Genomic DNA, 11,161 nt, shown 5'->3' on the forward strand with positions numbered 1-11,161 from the left:
CTGGTGAGCAGCAGACTGAGACGAGCTGAGAGGACAGGTGAAACCAATCAGGGCGGGGCAAACAAGCAAAACTAAGGTGAATTGAAGGTACATATTTTAATTATTGTTACCAACAGACACCCTAAAGTCCTCCGCATGGCGAAAGACTACGCCAAGATCCTGTGAAAGGAGCAGAAGGAGGCTCCCAGCTCCAAACTCCTCTCTCAACCGCAAGAATATTCAATTCCAAATAAAAAAAATCTACATTCAAAGTGCTACATGGTGGTAGGCTGCCCTCTCATTCACAGGCACACCTGAGGAGAACAACGCTCTCTGTTAACACATGACGCTCTCGTTCAAATCAAACTAATAGCAAACTAACTCTGCACCTGTTTTGTTGGCGATCTCGATAGCCAGCGTTGCGTACTGCAGCGCCTCCTCCTGCTCTCCCTGGTTCATCAGCAGCTCTGTCAGTTTACTCAGCAGACGGTACTCTGAATGGACGTCCTTGATGCTCCGCGCGAATGGCAGGCTGCCGTCCTGAAACCACACACCGATCATTTGGTTTAAAAGGGATCGTGGTGTCAAACTAAATCATTTCATGGAATAACAATAAAACCGGGATAGAGAAAAATCTAATTTCTTGATCCATCCATCCATTCATCCATTGTCTACCGCTTTATCCTGTATTCAGGGTCGCGGGGGGGGCTGGAGCCGATCCCAGCTGTCATTGGGCGAAGGCAGGGTACACCTGGACAGGACGCCAGTCCATCGCAGGGCCAACATATAGAGACGAACAACCATTCACGCTCACATTCACACCTACGAGCAATTTAGAGTCATCAATTAACCTATCCCCATCCTGCATGTCTTTGGACTGTGGGAGGAAGGGTAAAACCAATGATTGTGTGCATTTTCTGCAGGTGATTAGTCTGTGTGAAATCCGGGAGCAGACAGGACAGCTGTGAAAGCGTTCGTCCAATCAGGTGCAGCCATGAAGTGTGCGCGTGATTGCTTGAAGGAGAGCACCTGTCAATCATCCTCCTAGTGGCAGCCCACAAAGCATGCAATACTGGCAAGTGGTGCGTCAATAGCGTAAAAAAAAAAAAAAAAGAATAAAAAAAAATAACTCTGGATCAACTAATAAGAGAAAAATAAATAAAATCCTTTTTATAGTAAGGACTTTTCAGTGGATCTTACTTTGTCCTTTTCCCCTTCCCCCAGATGCACCAAAGATCCAGCTGCAGTGTTTCCCCTACCATTGTACAGGCCTGGCGGGTCGCCAGGCCAAGGAGACCTGCCGCCAGGCCAAAAAAAAAAAAATCAATACGCCAAAAATAAGCTACCTATCAATTAATTCATAAATCAATAATCATTTACATTAGGAGCGCCTCCGCGCAGCACAGTAGACTTGCTCCGCAAGATGCGCGGCCGCAACAATCCTCGCCGCGCGCTCCCGCTACGTTTTTCGTGTACTTTACACGCTTGATGTTGTTCTGATGCCGTTCCGCCTCGTTAAACCACCACGATGTCGCTTTCTACTTTGAAAACACGGAAAATTGACACTGTATTTTGACAAGCTGTTGCACTCTTTAGACTCGTGGTGTGAGCGGAACCGGACCGGTACCGGAACCGGACCGGTACCGGAACCGGACCGGTGCATTTATAAGAAAAATGCCGCTGTGTTTCTCCGTCCAAAATCCGCTTTCCTCACGCTGCCTGCTCGCACAGATCCGCTCGTGCGCACATTCGCTGATGCAGGTCGAGTGTTTAATATAAATATATGCAGAGACGGCGCTCCTTAAAAACAATATCAAGCCATGCCTGTGTAGTATTAGGACGTGATGACGTATGTACAACCGGCTAACGGGCCAAAGCCCGTTTGGGCTGGAGCAGTGTGAATGCAAAGCCGCGGGGGACCCCCCTGGGGCAATCGTGCCGAGGCACGCTACTGATCGCGCCCTTAGGCAGCCTATGTTAATAAAATAAGGATTGTTTTTGATAAGCTGTGGAACTCTGAGTTAACCTATTTCTACCTGAATTTCTATGAACTACCAGGCTGTTGAGTAAACCTATAACTTATATTTTACTTGATAAAATAAGACAATATATGCACTCATGTCGTTATAGTGTTTTACAGTATCTGTAGCTATTAATGTGATGCTCCTCATTTTCCAGACATATTTTTCCAGCCCCTAATTTTGGATCATTTCCATCAACTGGCACCTAAATAAGTCACTCTCTCCTTGAATCCTTGAAAACCTTGAATACACTCTGGTTGAACAAAAATGTTGAATGCAAATATAATAATTGCAGAATTGCAGACTGCTTGCTGTGCCACCTGACTTAATCCAACTGCACCAATACACCATCCCACGCGTCTCGTCTGTTTAGGGTTTTTTCGGCGGGTACCACCGGGCCTGAAAAAAATTCTAGGGGAAACACTGAGCTGATTACTGGAGGAGGATTCTTCTTGATCTGCTACATTGCCTACACCTCTGGTACAGATTAATTGACCTTTTGTGGTATGTTTTGATTTTATTAGATAATACACTGTACATTTAAGGTTAAATTAAGAGGGCTAAATCTGCTAGATCAAGAATGTAATGCATGTGCACAAATACTACAAATATTATTGGAACTACAGTATACAGAGCAGGGACAGGAGAACATTGTGGAAAACAATATAAAACTGAATTGGAAAATACAAGCTAAAAAACAACTGACAACAACCCCCTCAGCCCAGCAGCTCTCCACCTGTTTCAAAAGTGAAAGCCATCACCTCGTCATGATAGTACAGCTTAGAATAATTGGTTGATATTGTAAATTTACAACTCAATACATTAAATAAAGGGCTTTAAGAATCAATATTGGTGTGTATTTTATTAGGGCCCGAGCGCCGACAACGTCGGGCTGCGAAGCCCTATTGAAATTGAACGGATTTTTATTATTAGGGCCCGAGCGCCGACAACGTCGGGCAGCGAAGCCCTATTGAAACTGTACTGTTTCTTATTCTTCTTTTTATTATTTCGCAAGTTCGACGGCCTTTTTGGGGGCCTCATCATATTCAGAAGTTGAAAAAAATTTCCGTGCACATGGGGACTGGCGAAAATTTGATATTTTAAAGGTTTCATAGTTGGCCACAAAAAAGTGGCTCTCTAGCGCCACCTAACGTGTTTTAGGCCAGCCCCAGCACATTATACCTCTAATTGACACAAAATTCGCCACACATGTGCAGGCAAGTGTGCTCTACAAAAAAGCCTCTTGGAGCACCAAAGTCCGCCTAAAAAAAATTTCCGCCATTTTGAATTTAGTCAAAAACACGTTTTTGCTCATTTCTCCTAAACCGTAGATCCGATTCTCACCAAATTTGCTGTGCCTCATCATTAGACTAAGCTGGGCAAGTGGCATGAAAAGCGTTGAAAAACGTCGTTGCGTTCAGAAGTTATTAGCCAATGAAGATCAGAGGGGCGGGGCTCTAGAAATCAATAGACATAACTCCACAATATTTAACCCAATCGTCACGAAACTTGCAGGATATGTTAACATAACTCCCTGGAACATATCCTGAAAGTTTTATTAATATTGACCACTCAGGGGCGCTACAGTAAATCAGCCATTTTGGGCCATTTTTTCCTATTTTTTCAATTGTTGGGTTTGTATTTTAACGAACTCCTCCTACACCGTTCATCCGATTCATGCCAAACTCGCTGAGATTGTTCTAGAGGCCTCAACGATGCAAAATCATCGAAAGGTCTTCCAAAAATTCTACGGGAGCGCAATTACGGCGTCCTGAACATGGACGAATTTCATGCTTCGCAACAATACTCTTAACTGTTATAACTTCAGTGTCCATCGTCCAATCGGGTTCAAACTTCTTACATTTGATGAGAGTCCCACCGTGAACACGTCTGCACTGCAATATTGATCCACAATTACAGCGCCACCTATTGGCAACACGAAATGTCATGTTTTTACACTCATATAAGGACATAATTCCACAATATTTAACCCAATCATCACGAAACTTGCAGGATATGTTGACATATGTCCCTGGAACATATCCTGAAAGTTTTATTAAAATTCCCATCCTGAACACGTCTGCACTGCAATATTGACTCACAATCAGAGCGCCACCTATTGGCAACATAAAATGTCATGTTTTTACACCCGTATAAGGTCCTAGTGTCGTGGAACTTTGCACCCCAGTTGAGCATGAAAACTTCACTCATCTGACACAGTGATGGACGGGACGATTCAGGCAAGGGACGACCAGTGGCGTGGCGATGGCCGGGGACAACCCGCGCCGTGGCGGAGGCCGGGGACGACCCGCGCCGTGGCGGTGGCCGGGGACGACAGACGCCAGCCGTGGCGGTGGCCGGGGACGACCCGCGCCGTGGCGGTGGCCGGGGACGACAGACGCCAGCCGTGGCGGTGGCCGGGGACGACCCACGCCGTGGCGGTGGCCGGGGACGACGGGGGACGACTGGCCACGTGGCGGTGGCCGGGGACGACCCGCGCCGTGGCGGTGGCCAGGCCAGGCGGTCCGACACGTCAGGCGGCCGTAGCACTAACCGAGTTACGTGCCACGCGAGGGCCCGTTATCACTGCTCGCAGTTTTAATTATTATTCTTTTTCTTATTTCGCAAGTTCAACGGCCTTTTTGGGGGCCTTGTCATTAAAATGCCGTGAAAAAAATCGGTGTGCAGATGGGGACTGGCGAAAAATTTGAGATTTTTAAGGTTTCATAGTTGGCCACAAAAAAGTGGCTCTCTAGCGCCACCTAACGCGTTTTAGGCCAGCCCCCTCACACCGTAACTCTAATTGACACAAAATTTGGGAAACATGTGCAGGCAAGTGTGCTCTACAAAAAAGCCTCTTGGAGCACAAAAGTCCGCCTGAAAAAATTTTCCGCCATTTTGAATTTTGTGAAAAACACGTTTTTGCGAACTTCTCCTAAACCGTAAATCCGATTCTCATGAAAATTGCTGTGTATCATCAGTAGACCAAGCTGATCAAGTCCCATCAAAAGCTTTGTAAAATGTTGTTGCGTTCAGAAGTTATAATCCAATGAACATAAGAGGGGCGGGGCTCTAGAAATAAATACACATAACTCCACAATATTTAACCCAATCATCACGAAACTTGCAGTATATGTTGACATATGTCCCGGGAACATATCCTGAAAGTTTTATTAGAATTGACCACTCGGGGGCGCTACAGTCAATCAGCCATTTTTCGATTGTAAGCTTTGTATTTTAACGAACTCCTCCTACACCGTTGATCCGATTCCTACCAAACTTTGTGAGCCTGTTCTAGAGGCCTCGACGATTAAAAATCATCAAAAGGTCTTACATAAGTAAAAGGGCGTGGCCGGGACAGTGTCCTGAACATGGACGAAATTCATGCTTCGCCACAATACTCTAAACTGTTATAACTTCAGTGTCCATCGTCCGATCTGGTTCAAACTTCTCAAGTTTGATGAGAGTCCCATCCTGAACACGTCTGCACTGCAATATTGACTCACAATCAGAGCGCCACCTATTGGCGACATAAAATGTCATGTTTTTACACCCGTATAAGGTCCCAGTGTCGTGGAACTTTGCACCCCAGTCGAGCATGAAAACTTCACTCATCTGACACAGTGATGGACGGGACGATTCAGGCAAGGGACGACCAGTGGCGTGGCGATGGCCGGGGACAACCCGCGCCATGGCGGTGGCCGGGGACGACCCGAGCCATGGTGGTGGCCGGGGACGACAGACGCCAGCCGTGGCGGTGGCCGGGGACGACCCGCCCCGTGGCGGTGGCCAGGCCAGGCGGTCTGACACGTCAGGCGGCCGTAGCACTAACCGAGTTACGTGCCATGCGAGGGCCCGTTATCACTGCTCGCAGTTTTAATTTATAATTAAGTTTTGTGACCTACTTTAATTGAAACAGTGAAAACCTTTAGATGTATCGATTTTGAATTTCCTAAGTATGTTTTGAGTTGAGGATATTTCACAATAATCTTTAACTCTGATATTTTCAGTCAGTACAGTAGGGTTGCACGGTATACCGGTACTAATTTGGTACCGGGGTACTGAGGCATTTAAAACGGTACCATATTGCATTTGGACAGGACCGGTACTTGCAGCGCCGCCGGCAGCGCCCGCAACAGCGCGGCGAACTCGCCACGTGACGTCACCGCGTTGTAACTACAGCTGAGAGGACGAGGAGCGAGCCGCAGCTTGGGGAGATAAAAGACAAGCCGGAGGAAACCGCTAGCAAGTTAGCGAGCAGCGTAGACTGGAACAACAAACTGAGCAGGAGGAAAGCTTGGAGAGCGCGAGAGAGAGAGAGCGCGAGAGAGAGAAAGAGCGAGAGAGAGAGCGAGAGAGCGCGCGAGAGAGCGAAGCACGGAGAGGAGACTGGCTGCTGCAACCGTCACCACGCCGCAACTTGCGGACAAACCAGCGCCGCGAAGTCCGATATGGCCGTACTTTAGCTAAAAACAAATGTGCAAGGCGAGGCAGTTAACGCCGAAGCACCACTGTGTAAACGGTGTTTAAAACATGCATGGCTAACGGCGGAAACACCTCCGACTAGCCAAACACTTAAAGGACAAGCACCCAGACCTGCACACTGAGCTCAGGGAACGACAGGTCATTTACTCAGGAAAAAAAGCCACATTCAGTGCTAAAAGCAAGCGCCACCGCCCTTCACTCTTAACAAAAGTAGCTCTGGAAGAAAAAAAAAAAGAGCTGGTTTATTTATATTATTATATTTTACATTATATTATTGTATTGATATTTTAACATTTTTTAAATTGTGTGCATTAGAAAAGCTTGTCTTTGTGGTATTTTATTTTATTTGCTGATTAATATGTTATTGTTCTAAGATTTTCTATTAAAATAAAGTCAGTAATGACATTTTTTGCGTTCACTTTTTATTTGAAAAAGTATCGAAAAGTACCGAAAAGTACCGAAACACATGTTGGTACCGGTACCGGTACCAAAATGTTGGTATCGTGACAACACTACAGTACAGTAGTTAAAATATTCAATGTATTACATTAAAACTGTAATATTAACTGAATCATTAAATATTGAGCATGTAACACACTTATTGAAGGTGTTTGATTTTAAGAATATAGAAAATTCTTCTTCAAAGGCATTCTATGAACATGTCACACGTCACATCACATTAAAAAAATATATATAAGAGCATCAGCGCAGTCTGAGTAGTTACAGCAGACAAGAAGCCAAAAAGATGACTGAAAAGATGTCCGAGGCACTCAGCTCCGGGTGTATGCTACCAGAGATGAACGAGACAGACGCCCACTGCCATGACGAGGTCCTCACCAGGGACAACAGGACACTCGAAAGGAAATGTGAGGACCAACAGAAAGAGATTGAAGACCAAAAGAGAGTGATTGGAGACCTCCGGAAAAATATTGAAGCCCTCCACAGAAACCACAAAGGAAAGAGGGAGCTTCAAGAAGAGGACGACATGTTATGGGACCAACTTGCCCGTCACAGAGACATCATGATGCGCAGTGAAACGGACGCTGTGCACCAAGATATGGAGGACATCTGCAAACGGTTGAATGACTTGGAGTTGACTGTTCATCAACAGAAGGAAAAGGTGAACGGAAACAACACAGCGAAAGACACCATGAAAAGGCAGATTGGCATGCTGCAAAAACAGGAGGAGCTGCAAGAGACACTACTGGCAAAACTTCAAATTGGAAACGACCAACTGAAAGAGCAAAACAAACTGTTGAGTGAAAAAGCAACTCGCTTGGAACAAGAACTTCAGGAGGTCAACAGAAGGCTGTCTGATGAAAAGGAGGCAGGAGTTTGAGTCCAGCCTCAGAAGGAACCAGACCCTTGAACATGAACCTCAGAGGGCCAATGGAGTTCAGGAGGATCCTAAAGCTACATAACCTGCAGCAAACCGCCAACAGAATTAGTTATCTCGTTGGTTTTCCTCAATATACGTTGTGACTGAATGTTTTGTGTGTGTGTGTGTTGATTTTTGTTTCTGTTCTTTTTAAAGTTATAGGGTTTTCTCCTGGTGCGCAGATTTCCCTAACAATTATATATTACATATAATTTAGTAAAAAAAATATATATATTAGTTGAATAGTTGGAGCTCATGATGGAAACCTTTTATAACGGTACCTCCGTGTGTCGGTGAAATCAGCGGGACCCGGCCGCAGCTGATGAATGGCACCTTCGTCGCGGTTGCAACCGTCTCCGTCCGCAGATGCTCGCAGCGACGAAGCTCCGTCTCCCTCGGCAGCAGTGAAGCAGCCTTCGTCGGCGAAACTCTCCTAGACGACCCGGCGAAGCTCCTCCCGTCCGCGCAGACGGTGTCTCCTTTCGACAATGACCGTGTCGTTAGCCTAGCTCCTGCTAGCTAACTTAGCCGAACTTGCTTCATGTCCTCCAAACACAAACGCGGCAGGGAACAGTCCAACTCAACCAACCACACAACGCGTTTTCCGACAACAGTTCACGGTCCGATGAGGAAACGGAAAAAAACACGACACTGACGAAACCCACCGTCCAACACCAAAACAGTCCAAAACTAACGCCTCGACGCCATTTCACGTTGCTCCTTCTTCTTCCCGGAAGTCCGTAGCTCCGAGGTCATGAACTCACACCCGTAACGAACGTAATAAGAATTACTTTTTTAACTTCTTCTTAAAGCATTCAAACCCATGAAATTATATTTTTAATATCGCCCATTTCAAACCTAAATCATTTATATCAAATTATTATTTATGTAACTTTTAACCTCACCATTACGACTGCTGTTTTATCTGTAACTTATTCCCATGAAAACAATGAAATAAATCCATCTGATATTTATCAGAGTGTAACACCCTTTAGTTACACACCCACACTGTAATCCCCAATATTTCTAGTTCACAGTCTGATTGAGTTTTGTAGATGTAGTTCCTTTATTTCACCAGCAGGGTGCGTATTCCACACACGCAAGCGCCGCTCACGCTCGTAGTTCCTTGTATCCCCTGCTTGTTTTTTTTTCCTTCACTGATGCCGATGAGGACAGAAACACTAGCCGAGAAGAGAGCTTGCTAATGTTAATAGCTAGACTAAAAGTGGTTAAAACTTTATTTTGTCTTGAGTTATTGATCCGTGAGGTATCCACAATCCGTGAGGAGGTTTTTTTTGGAGTAGCGGACATTACCGTGTTGTTGTGTTTTGTCGAGGAAAAACTCCGGTGAGTAGCAACAATTAGCGCTCAGCATAGCATGCTAGCGGATGCCGACCACGGCTAATGCTAACTCATTTCATGAATAAATCCTTAGTATGTGTCGATATGTTTCCGAGAAAATGTTTAAAACCAACCGGAGGTATGTAAGAGTGTGTATTTGAGTTGAGAATGTGGTTAATGTTGTATTTCTGTGTGGAAGTTATCAGTGCTAATCGAGCTATATTGCTATTTGCCTCGTGCTATGGCTAAAATGCTAGTTAATGCTAAACAGCTAACCAAGCTAGTTTTGCGAGCTGAAACACGTGCAGCTGTGTGCATTTGAGTTATTAAGGGACAGTAATTCGGTTAATCATTCTTAAACATGATTGATATGTGGTTTAACTCATATTTTATGTGCACTATGCGGTGGTTAAAGCTAAAAACAGTTAAAAACATTTCATATTACACACTTTTGTGTGTTGGCTGTTAAAAATTCATTTTATAGCTGTATATGAAACATTGTCAATGTGAATAGTCAAGTTCATTGATTTAAGATTTAAAAAGAGAATAAATACTGTGCAGTTGATTTAGATAAATGTATAAAAAGAGAGAAAGAGATTAACAATAGATATAAAACTGCTGCTCTATGCAGGTTGGTTTTATTTTGGTGTATGAAACGATTCTGATGGCGAGCCAGAGCCCAAACCCGAGGAACGTGGAGCAGGACACCGGCTTACATGCGTGGAGGGTGTGACGTCGGAACAGCTCGTCATGCATCTGGAGAAAGCATCTATCACACCATACAGTTAAGACTAAAAAAAAATCACACTACCCGGGTAGATGAACAATTACATGAACAATTGCACTACCATACATTAAAGGACTAATACAAAAACTGTGGACACTGACTAAATTGGACATTTGAATATTTTTGGACTTTATTGGACTTTGTTTGTTTATTATTTTGGGCCCATTATTTCATTTGTACTTTGAACAATATTTTTCTTTTTTCATTTGCACTTTAAACAACATTTTTGTGAGTTGTAAATTTGTTTATGCTGTTGGTTACAACTGAGGTTTTGAATGGTAAATACCAGGTTGAATTTACTGGGTTTTGATACATAGAGAAAATTATTAATCCAGTTATAGCTGAGCTAATTCAGTGTCGGTATTAAGAGTGGCTTTCCTGCCAATAAAGAATTGTTTTGTTACTCTTTTCTAAACTGTGGTCCACGTCATTTAAATCCTCCTTGAGTGAAACTATTTCTTCTGATTTTGGCCTAACCTTAAAAGTACATGATAGTCACCTCAGCCCATGTACTGTAGACATGTGTTACAAGTAGGGCTTTGACTTTTGCCCGAAAATCATATTCGAAGTTCGTTTGTTTATTAATATTAATATTCGAATATATTCGAATATTTATTAAGAATATTTTGACCATTAAATGCCTTCAGTAAGACCTATATGGTATGGTACTTAAGTGGTATATGTTTTGTCCACCAGAGGGCAGTTTATCAGTCAACGTCAATAGGCAGACAACGATGTTTTCAGAACCTTTATTTATTTAAGGTCAGACACAAACTGTGTATGCATTCGGTTTCATCAAAATAAAGATAAATAAGCCATCAAAAATAAAGACAAAATAAAGGTAGGCCTAAAAACAAAACCCCATCCTACCAGCCATTAACGGCCCATTAACAGATTGTTTCGCTCACATAAAGATCTGACTGGCTGCAGTTTATTTGGCTACAGACTTTTTTAAGTTATTCGCCAAAAATACCAGGTGATTCACATGTTAAGACATTATCGGGGCCGTCAGTGCCGACTGTTAGTCGGGGTTTGTTTGCCTATTTACGGGCAGTATTCCGGGCAGCGCGTCTAGAGTTTACGTTTCTCGGGACGGAGCGTGAGTGCGGGCTCGCGGAGCGTAATTGTGGGCTCGCAGAGCCGTGTGCTCCCCGGTTTCGGTGAGAGCTC

General features: G+C 44.2%; 1 long non-coding RNA gene across 1 annotated transcript; it reads right to left on the bottom strand.

Annotated features, from left to right (window-relative positions):
• Positions 1-260: 260 nt before the first annotated feature.
• LOC311013596 lies at positions 261-8,826 on the bottom strand. The gene is made up of 3 exons (XR_014597166.1): positions 8,145-8,826; positions 369-519; positions 261-293 (listed from the first exon to the last, which is right to left on the bottom strand). It is a non-coding gene; the product is annotated as an uncharacterized lncRNA (long non-coding RNA).
• Between the last annotated feature and the right edge of the window lie 2,335 nt (positions 8,827-11,161).

Source organism: Eutrigla gurnardus (genome assembly GCF_963514095.1).
Source record: "Eutrigla gurnardus genome assembly, chromosome: 5".
NCBI lineage: Eukaryota > Metazoa > Chordata > Actinopteri > Perciformes > Triglidae > Eutrigla > Eutrigla gurnardus.